This window comes from Vitis riparia, chromosome 13 (genome assembly GCF_004353265.1).
Source record: "Vitis riparia cultivar Riparia Gloire de Montpellier isolate 1030 chromosome 13, EGFV_Vit.rip_1.0, whole genome shotgun sequence".
Classification (NCBI taxonomy): Eukaryota; Viridiplantae; Streptophyta; class Magnoliopsida; order Vitales; family Vitaceae; genus Vitis; species Vitis riparia.
This window is the reverse complement of record NC_048443.1, coordinates 14480282-14492038: the sequence shown is the minus strand read 5'-3', so window position 1 is coordinate 14492038 and position 11757 is coordinate 14480282. Positions and strand designations below refer to the sequence as shown.

At 35.8% G+C, this 11757-nt stretch overlaps 1 pseudogene; it reads right to left on the bottom strand.

Annotated features, from left to right (window-relative positions):
- Positions 1 to 850: 850 nt before the first annotated feature.
- On the bottom strand, positions 851 to 6202 carry LOC117928343 (annotated as a pseudogene).
- Between the last annotated feature and the right edge of the window lie 5555 nt (positions 6203 to 11757).

The window sequence follows — 11757 nt, the reverse complement described above, 5'->3', positions numbered from 1 at the left end:
ACAATTGGCAAGAATCAATCAAACTAATAAATTAATCCTAAAGACATCACCTGAATTTAAAAAATAAGAACATAAGATATTAAAGACATGAGACCAATTAAAAACATCAACAACTAAGGCAATTGTGTGGATTAAATGCAGAATAAAATAATCTAAAACTCAAGGATTGAATAAAATTATCCGAACTAACAAAAAAACAATTGAGAACATGGCATAGATTTTATCTAAAACCAATAATTATAATTTGTAATTAATAGGAACCAATCATATCAGCAATTTATCAATTTAATGACATGACAAGGATTTTACCAAAATGAAATTTTAATATTTTGAAAATCTAAAGAATTAAATGGAAGCACCCAAAATAAAATTTATCAACATTCTAAAGAACACATGTACTTGAATAGGGCTAAAACCGAAACTAAACTAGTCCCAAACTTTTTTCGATCTAAACTCAAACCTCTCTAATTTAATCTAACAAATTCGAGACCGAAACTAAATAATTCAAACCCTATCAATCTGACAAAACGAATCAAAGCCTAAACCCGATTGCAATCAATAATTTTTTTTTTTTGTAATAAATCAAGATTTAAATAGAATGGAATTCTAACTTACCTTTCCGAGCAATGGCATGGATTGTGTCTTTCTCAAAGTGGCAATTGTGCAAATGAAGACCGGATGAGTGGTGTTCTGGGTGGACTATCCATGGCTATGTAACATGGAGAAAGATGGATATTCTTCTACCGAATGGCTTGTAGCCCTCTCCCCCAAGATCAATAATGGCGTGGTTGTTTGTGGAGGTACTATGGGTTGTTCTCTTTGCTGGAGCTCACACGGAGCTCCCCACGTTTTATGACAAGCTGGTGATATTGATACGAGAAAGTACAACTGCTTGATCAAGACCGTACAATGAGTCTATCAAGTGCATCCTCAATGAAGCTAGACCTTTAGCCATTTCCATACTCATCTCACCGACAACACAAAAGATAGATAATGCCTAAATTGTAGCTTCCAAAGCATGTAATGGGTCAACTGTAACAAAAGCAGCAATGAGAGCAGCGGTAGAACATCCCATCGTTGTGATCCGTTGCATCATGGCCACCCCATTACGAGCACTAACAACTTGTTGTCCATTTGTAACAATGTCAACTACTCTAGATACTGCAATTATGGCACCACTTGCTTTAGCCAAGGACTTTGCATGTTCCATTACATCCACTGATCCATGAATGCTATCTGAGTGGCCCCTAAGGAGGCCTTAGAAAGGGAAATAATCTTCGAACCATTTTCTTTTATAACAGTTGGCCTAGGTCCAACCAACTCCTGACAAGCCTTCTGTTGAGGATCCTCTACCTTAATCTAAGGCCTTCCATATGTGCATCCATTAACCCTCAATCATAAGAGCTTGTTTAGCTAATTCTTTCCATTTATTTTATAATCAATCTTTATGTGTAATTAAGTTGTTATACAATTTATAAATGATTATATATATGAAAGACTCTCACACTAAAAGGTGTGGTGGTTTTCAAACATTCTCATGGTATCAGAGCATACCTGGATTAACATTCGAAAATCCCCAATGGCCTCTGATTCTTCTTCCACTCTCCTTCCCTTCAACACCATGATTCACATGGTTACTATCAAACTCTCATCCTCCAACTATCTCTTATGGAATAGCCAACTTCTTTCCCTTCTCGAGAGCCAAGGTCTGCTAGGTCATGTGAACGGTTCTCTTGAGTCACCACCTCTATTTGATTCTCCCACCTCTCAGACATCAAATACCAAACACTTGGCATGGAAAGCCATTAATCAACGCCTACTGAGTCTTCTTCTCTCATCTCTCACAGAGGAAGCCATGGTTGAAGCCGTTGACCTCTCCACATCCTGTGAGGTCTGGACTACTCTCGAAAACACCTTCAGCCACCACTCTAAAACCCGTGAAATACGCCTTAAAGATGACCTCCAATTGATGAAGCGTGGCACCCGTCCAGTCACTGCCTACGCCTGTGCTTTCAAAGCCTTATGCGATCAGCTTCATGCCATCGGTCGCCCTGTTGATGGAACCGACAAAGTCCACTAGTTTCTTCGTGGCCTAAGACCCGATTTCTCCAATTTTTCTACTACCGAAATTCCACAGACTCCTCTCCCCTACTTCTCCAATCTTGTGTCCAAAGTTGAGAGCTTTGAACTTTTTCAAAAGTCTCTTGAGAGTCTGACGCCTTCAGCTGCAACGTTCACCGCTAGTCGTGGCTCCTCTCAACGTAGGGGTGGCTTTTCTCATTCTAGACGTGGTCACGGGAATGGCTCCAGCCACGAGTCCTCCAGTCATGAACAGGGTCGTGCCCAGCCCACTCAAGGTCGTCGACCACCACGGTGCCAAATTTGCCGCTTGGACGGCCACTATGATGATCGGTGTAGGAAACGCTATGATCAGCCCCAACATAATCCCTTGGCGCACCTTGCAGAAGCTTTCAATACTTCATGCTCCATGTCTGGCAATGAAGCCTCCAATTGGTTCTTAGACACAGGGGGCTTCGACCCATATGACTCTAGCCTACTCCACTTTGGATCAATCCACTACTTACATAGGTAAGGATTGTGTGATTATAGGGAATGGTGCATCCCTACCCATTACCCACACTGGTAAAATTTCCCATTCCCCAGATCTTTATCTATTAGATGTTTTGGTTGTTCCTCACCTCACTAAAAATCTTTTGTATATTAGTAAATTAATGCATGATTTTCCATTATCTGTTACATTTGCTAATAATTTTTTCACTGTTCAAAATCGCCAAATGGGAAGGGTGATGGCAACCGATAAAAGAGATGGAGGCTTATATGTGCTAGAGTGTGGACATTCCGCTTTTATTTTTGTCCTTAAAAATAAATCTCTTCATGCTTCATATGATTTATGGCATTCTCGCCTTAGACATGTGAATCATTCTGTTATATCTTTTTTAAATAAAAAATGATAGTTTTATCTTACCTCTTTATTGCCGTCTCCTAAATTATGTGATACATGTCAACTTGCAAAGAATCACTGTTTGCATTATTCTCATAATGAGCATAGATCTTCTAGTGTTTTAGATCTTATTCATTGTGATATCTGGGGTCCTTTCCCCGTCAAATCAAATTTGGGATTTGTCTACTATGTTTTATTCATTGATGATTATTCTCGTTTCACTTGGCTTTATCAATTGAAACTAAAATCTGACTTCTATGATACTTTTATTCATTTCCAAAAATTTGTGGAAAATCAACATTCTGCTCGTATAAAAAATTTTCAAAGTGACGGTGGTACAGAATTTACTAGCAACTACTTTAAAGCCCATCTTCATACCTCTGGTATTCATCATCAACTCTCTTATCCATATACTCCCGCCCAAAATGGTCGTGTGGAAAGAAAACACCGTCATGTGACTGAGACCGGCTTAGCCCTGCTTTTCCATTCCCACACTTCCTCTCGCTTCTGGGTTGATGCCTTTAGCACTGCAGCTCATATCATTAACCGATTGCCCGCACCACTTCTTGGAGGTAAGTCCCCTTTTAAGCTTCTATATGGTTTCACTCCAAATTATGAAAATTTTGATCCATTTGGTTGTCGTGTTTTTCTTTGTTTACGTGATTATATGCCTAACAAATTCCCCCCTCCCCCCCGGTAGCATTCCTTGCATTTTTTTGGGTTACAGCTCCTCTTACAAAGGGTTTCGTTGTCTTAATCCTACCATTTCTAGGCTATATATCACTCACCATGCTCAATTTGATGAGACTCACTTTCTCTTTCTCACTACCTCTCAGGCTCAACCCCTATCCTCCCTCCAATTCTCAAATTTTCTGGAACCAGTCTTCCCCCTCCAGCCATGCTACCATCTTCCCCTATGCCTCATTCCCGGCATATTACATAATCCGGATCTACCCCGTGCGGTATTTGTACTAATCCAGTGGATGAGCCTTTGCAAGTCAATGATTCTCTTACAGGTCCATCTCTGCCACACTTGGATCCTAGTCCCGCTTCTCTTGAGCTCACCACCGAGCTACCTACCCCTGCTCCTGTTGCAGCTACTCCGATGGCTTCTCATCCCATTATTACACGAGCCAAAACTGGTATTTTCAAAAATCGCCATCCAGCGAATCTTGCTCTCTTGGGATCCTATGGTTTTCTCTTTGCTTACCTGCATCCATTGAGCTCATATGATTCAAATCTGCTACTAAGAATCCTGCTTGGCTCGCCGCTATGGATGAAGAAGTTCAAGCCCTGCAAACTAATTGTACCTGGATTTTGGTTCCTCGCCTTACCAACACCAACATTGTGGGTTCCAAATGGGTATTTCGGACCAAATACTTGCTTGATGGATCAATTGAGCGTCTTAAAGCTCGCCTTGTTGACAAAGGCTATACACAGGTACCTAGTCTCGACTACACTGACATTTTTAGTCCTGTTATCAAGGCTACAACTGTCTGTGTTGTCCTCTCTCTTGCTCTGACCAACAAATGGTCTCTCCGTCAACTTGATGTCAAGAATGCATTTCTTAATGGTCATCTTACTGAACATGTCTATATGAAATAGCCTCCTGGGTATATTGACCCCCGCTTCCCTAATCATTTCTGTCAGTTGAAGAAAGCTCTTTATGGCCTCAAACAGGCTCTTCGTGCCTGGTTTCAACGATTCAACTTTTTTCTCATTCAACTTGGTTTTTATTGCAGTTGTGTCGACACCTCACTCTTTCTCTTTCACAAGCAGTCTGACATTATTTATTTGCTTCTTTATGTTGATGACATCATTATTACAGGCAACAACTCATCTTTTCTTGATAGTTTTACTCATAAGCTTAATACTGAGTTTGCTACTAAGGATTTGGGTTCTCTCATTTACTTTCTTGGTCTGGAAGCTACATCCACTACTGATGGTCTCTTTCTTAGTCAGATGAGATATGCCCGAGACATCCTCACGCGAGGTCGGTTACTTGACAGCAAGCCTATTCACACTCCCTTGGTTGTTTCTTAGCATATGTCTTCTGATGGTCCTCTGTTTTCAGATCCTACTCTTTACTGATCTCTTGTTGATGCTCTCCAGTATTTGACTATCACGCGTCTCGATATTGCTCATGTTGTAAAATTTGTAAGTCAATTTCTACACTCTCCGACTGAAGACCACTTGCTTGCTGTCAAGTGCATTCTTCATTATGTTAAGGGCACACTGCATTTTGGCCTCACTTTTCATCCATCTGCTGCTCCTAGTGCTTTAGTTGCTTACTCTGATGTAGACTAGGTCGGATGTCCTGATACTCGTTGCTCTACCTCTAGTTATTCTATTTACCTTGGCGACAACTTGGTTTCCTAGAGTGCCAAAAAGCAACCTACTGTTTCTCGTTCCAACTGTGAGTTTGAGTATCGTGCTCTTGCTCTCACTACCATTGAACTTCTTTGGCTCACGCATCTTCTTCGTGACCTTAGAATTTCCCTTCCACAACAGCCTTTTCTCCTATGTGACAACAAAAGTGCAATTTTTTTAGCTCCAACCCCGTTTCTCACAAACGGGCCAAGCATGTTGAGTTAGATTACCACTTTCTTCGTGAACTTGTTGTTGCTAGCAAACTTCGCACTCAGTACGTGCCCTCTCACTTACAGGTTGCTGATATCTTCACCAAAAGTGTGTCTTGGCCTCCTTTTCAATTTTTTTGCTCCAAGCTCAACATCTATTCCAATCCAACGCTCAACTTCCGGGGGGGGGGGGGGGGGGGGGGGGGTGTTGAGGATCCTTTGCCTTAATCTAAGGCCTTCCATATGTGCATCCATTGACCCTCAATCATAGGAGCTTGTTTAGCTAATTCTTTCTATTTATTTTATAATCATTCTTTATGTGTAATTAAGTTAGTATACAATTTGTAAATGATTATATATATGAAAGACTCTCACCACTAAAAGGTGTGGTGGTTTTCAAACATTCTCACATTCAACTGGAAACCGATCGCGCCGGTGGTTACCAGGTCTAGCACCCAGGGTCTTCCAAACTGAATTGTAAACTCGACGACCGACTTCATACTGGAAGCCAGACATCAGAGAGTGTGCTGACGTTGATGAGGAGGGCGTGGGCCTGAGGAGTGAAGTCGAGGATTTCTTGAAGGGAATGGAGCATCGTGAGAGAAGCACCGACGACCAAAAGAGTATTGGCCATCAGATCTATGGAGACGAAGCTGGTGATGCATTATGAGAAGGTGCGCCTGTAGCAGTCATGGTGTCAGTGTGATGGTAACATCAGAAGAAAATGGAAATCAAGTCGTTCCAATGAGAACGATCTGTTGCATTATGATCTGATCTATGCAGTGACCAATTTGACATCTAGATGATGTACTGTCTATGAACCCATATTACAAGTCTCTTTGTGGGAAGAGAAGAAACGGTGCATCAAATACCACGGGTTTTAATATCTCCATAATTAATCTTAAATGAAAACTGGATGGAAACATTGCTTTGAGCTTCATCTTCTCATCGTTTGTCGTGAATTTATCCGTTTCCGATAGGCACAAGATCTATGTATTGAACAGTGATTTATGGGACTTCCGAGGAAGAATCTTGAGATGGGTTTGTAGCTTAGCATGCACCATAACAATAGCATTGGTTGGAACAGTCCAAGGGGTTACGGTCCATGGTTCTATCAATCAAGTGCTTCCCTACTCTTAAACTTCCATTTGGTGAGAGTGATACTCTAGCGTGTTCATCTTGATGCCTCCCCCGCAAAGAGTCGGTAGATGAGACTCTTTCTAGTGCCGCCAGTTGTCAACCCCTTCAATCACGTCCCTCATCTTCCATCTTCCTAAAAAAAAATCAATCAACCCTCTTATCTTCCTTTTGTAGCCTGTGCTCTCCTCCAAAACCCTCTATTGTAGACACATACATTTCCTTTTCCAGAATAGCAAGTTCAACCTCCATTCCAAACTCTCCATGATATCTTCCTAAAAAGAGTCTCCTTATCCAAAAACAATCTCAAAGTTTCCAAAGAGATTCTTAAACCTTCCAAAACTAAAAATCCCTTTTGTGCATGAATATCCCCAAAAATTGATCTCTATTTGCAACTGTAGACTTTCACTTGTCTTCCTTTTTGGAGAAGATCCTTACACAAATATAAAATAAAATGAATCAAATAGGAATCATGCAAATAGTAAATAAGTAATAAAATTAGAAAACATTCAAATTAAAACAACGACAAAAAATAGGAAAGATAAACCACATATAAGAAAACAAATTAATTAATTAATATAGACAAAAAAAAATAAATAAATAAGTGAATAAATAAATATCACATACGTGATTCAAAATGCAAAAATTAATCTTGTGAACTCAAAATCAAATCAAAATCAAGCCAATACTCACTTGAACTCAAAATCGAGCAATCAAAATCAAGAAATCAAACCTAAGTGAACTAAGCTTTGAAAACATCTAAGTGGAACCTATCATAAAAAAGATCTAAGTGTCCTAAATGAGAAGGTGACTAAGTGACATAAGTTGGTAGGTGCCTAGGTGACTTAAGTAGTGTTTAAGTGGGCCAGGGTGTGTTTGAAAGATCTAGGTGTGCTTAAGGTGCCTAAGTGGGCCTAAGGTGGTGCCTAAAGGGCCGAGTGTATCTAAATGGACCTAGGGTTTCTAAGTGGGTCTGAGGTAGTACCTAATGGGCCATGTGAATCTAAATGGACCTAGGGTGCCTAAGTCTAAATTAGGACTACCAAGAGTCACGATGGGGTTAGATAAATCCCTCAACCAAAGTCCTAAAGGTGGCTTAAAAAAAGATAGGTTACACGAGTAGTAATGGCCCACAAGGAACTATTGTAAAGTATCGAATAAATACCTAATGGGGCATGTGCTAAGAGGACAAAATGGAGGGTCTGCAATATATCATAGAATATGCATATCCTATGAACATAATATTCTAAGGTATCATATCCAATAGGATATGTTATGTTATATTATGTTAATATTTAATTCGTGAAATAAAAAAATAATTTGGGGATATATATTGTTTTCGATGTTTAAAATATAAATTATATCACATTCCAATATTTTCTATTTAAAAATTTGAATTTTCTCTTATATTTAACAATATTCATAATTAAAATATTTAAACTTTGTAAATAAAATTTTTTATATCATGTTATTAAATATATAAAAGTAATTTATATATTATATATCAATATTAGTTTCTAATTTTTTTTTTCTTTTTAACCATAAATTTAATTTATAAAAAAAAAATTATTTTTCAAAATGAGTATATAAAAAAATGATAAAAAAAATAAAGGGAGAAGTGGGTTAAAATATATAACAAAAACCTCAAATTTTATAAATTAGTTTATCTCCATCTATTTAAAAATATTATAAAACACATGTACTTTTTTATAAGTTAGATAATTATTTCCTAAAATGACCATTTTAGATATTTAATTATAAAGAATTGATCTCTCTTTTAGTTTTGCTTTTTTTTTTTTCAATGATGAGACCGATTGAAGATATTTTTTTTCTTAAGCAACAATAAAATAAGAAATTTAAAAATTAAAAATATAATTAAAACTAAAATACTTAAAAATTAAATATAATGAAAAAAAAGCTTAATTTTGTTTCTTTAAAAAAATTGACTCCTATTCTATTTCTCTTCCTCAATGTTTATATTTTTCATGGTTTTAAAAACTAGACCGAATTGGTTGGTCTGACTGTCAGCCGGTCACGGTTTTAATCAAGTTTTGTAAATTGGGTCAAAAAGTAGTTGGACCAGAATTGGATTGATTGAACCGACAGTCCAATTGGCAAACTGTCTGGTTCAACCAAACTTTTTTTTTTTCCCCTTGCAACCCTTCCTACGTGGCTACCTTAGCTGCTACCTCCCATTGTTGTCGGCACCGAGCTGCTGTCACCGACCATTGGTTGACCGGACTTCGCTCTCCCGCTGACAAACCTCCCACCACCCCCCTTCCCTCTCAATCCTTTTTTTTTTCCTGCCCTTTAATGCCCCACCTCCCTTTTTGGCTACCCCTTTCCTTTCTTCCTTTCTAGATTTTTTTTATTTATTTTTACCTCATCTCATTATTATTTATTTTCTTTTATATTTATTATTTTTTACTTTATGATTTTAAAACTTATGATTTTAAATTAAATTAATGAAAACATTACAATTTTAAACAAAATTATGATTTTAAAATAAGTTTTTGATTTAAAAATAAATTTTAAAATTTAAAATTTAAAATTAAAATTATTATTTTAATTTAAATTTCTAATTTGAAACTAATTTTTGATTTTCAAATAAAATTTAAATTTAAAATAATATATAAATTATTATTTTTATTTTTATAATTATTTTAATTTTAATAATTTATAAATTATATATTTATAACATTATCAATTCAACTGCGATTCGACCACTAATCTGACTAGTGAACTATAAATCAGTAGCTTTTCCAATTCAATAACTCGTCCGATTCTAAAAACATTAATTAGCATACTTTGCAATCCTTGAAAGTAAATATTTATTTTATATTTTTTGCTTTTAAGTTTTTTAAAGTTCTTATTTTATTGTTGGTGTCAACTAACAAAAATTTCATTCAATTCTATTAAAAAATAAATGAAGAGATTTATATAAAGTAAAATATAAAATCATTATCAATTAGAAGATTAAAAATAATTTAATTTATCACTTGAGAATCTTATAAAAAATTTTCACAATGATTTGTACCTCATATTATATGATAAAATTATAATATTTTTATTTGTAAGATACTTTTATTAACTTAAAATGATAAATTATTTTTTTGATAATTTTATTTAATATTATCAAGTAAAGGATCATTTTAATAAATAATTATTTGATTTATGAAAAGTGCATGTATTTTAAAATATTTTAATATTGATGAAGATAAAACTAATTTATAAAATTTGGAAGTCTTTTTTTTATATATTTTCAACCCGTTTTTCCCAAAGTAAATTTATAATATAAGATTAACATATCCTATGTAAAAGACAAAAAAAAGAGGGTAAATAATATATTTCACAATTTATCCTATCTCATGATTGAACATATGATAGAATAAGTGATAAAATAATATAGAATAAAATATAATATCTAGTTTCTTATCCTATAATTTTTTGGGCTACTAAGTTGCTATGTTATAATAATTTTTGACTTATGTGACGTTGCACAATTTCTCTTTCAAACAAAAATTGTTTTGTTATTCGATAAAATGTTAGAAATATAATTTCCATTTATCAGCTCCTCCTATGGAATAAAATATATTTAAAGTTTTTTGTTAATAAAAAGTACAACATAAGCAATGTTTTAAATTATTTTTATCTTATTAGACTCATTACTTCGGTATTATTAAAACATTTAAAATAAAAAATTTTAAAAATTATTTTTTTACTTGCAAAACCTCACATGTGGGAAATGTATGAATGAGTAAGGGCCTATTTGAAATTATTTTAAGAACAATTTTTTGTATTTTGGAACAAAACAATTGGAAAACACATTTGACAATAAGAAACTATTTTCTGTTTTCTATTATTAGAAAATAAAAAATATGATATTTTCATAAAACATCATTTTATTGTTTTTTGGGAGCTGTTTTAAAAAATAATTATACAAACATATATAATGATTAAAAATAAAATTACAGACATAAAAATTATTTTATAACATATTTAAAAATATGTTAAAAACATTTTAAGTTCTCAAATAGACTTTGTTCTACAAAATATCAAGAATAGTTTTAAAAATTATTTTTAAAAACTATTTTTCATAAACTTCCTCAAAATATAATTCATTCCTTGCTTATCCTGCAATCGTGAGACAAAGGTTAGTTGGGTGGTTAAATACACTTGAACCTTTTACATTTTTAACACTTTGTTCTTACCTTCTAAATCTAATACTTTGTCCCTAAAGAACAACACTTTGTCCATGGTTTTAAAAATTGTACCGGACCAGTTGTCCGACCATTGGCCGATCACGGTTTCGATCCGGTCCGGTCAGTTGGGCCAGAAAATGGTCAAATCGGAATTGGACTAGTTAAATCAACGGTCCGACGGTGAACCGGATGAACCGGACTGTTCATCCGAACCGTCGGTTCAATTTTATATTTTTATTTCCTCCATTGTCGTGTTTCCCTCCGGCGAGACCCCACCCCCTTGCAAAGCCACCCGTTGGAAAAGCTCTTCTTCTCCGTCGAAACCCTCCGGCAACCCCATTGGAACCCTCCCTGTCCCCGCGCGGAAAAGCCCTGCCAACAGGACCCCCACCACCCTTGCAAAGCCAGGCCGCGACCCCGCTGGAAACACCACCCCCTTGCTTGCGTGCGCGTCGGAAAAGTTCTTCTTGCTCGTAGGAACCCCCCGCGCTGGAAAACCACCCCCTCCCCTATGCTGGTACCCCTTGCTCTGGAAAAGCCGAAAATCTTTCCCTTTGCTCGTCGGAAATCCCCCACTCGGCACTAGAAGTGCCCGTCAGAAGCTCCCCACCCTGCACTGGAAGTGGAAACCCACCCCCAAAACCCACTACCCGCTCCTCTCCTCTTTCTTCGGTTCTTCCATATTTTTTTTTCAATTATTTTTTACCTTATCTCATTACTATTTATTTCCTTTTATATTTATTATTTTTTTATTTTATGATATTTAAAACTTATGCTTTTAATTTAAATTAATGAAAATATTACAATTTTAAATAAATTCTTGATTTTAAAATGAGTTTTTTTTATTTTAAAATGAATTTTTAAAGTTTTAAAATTT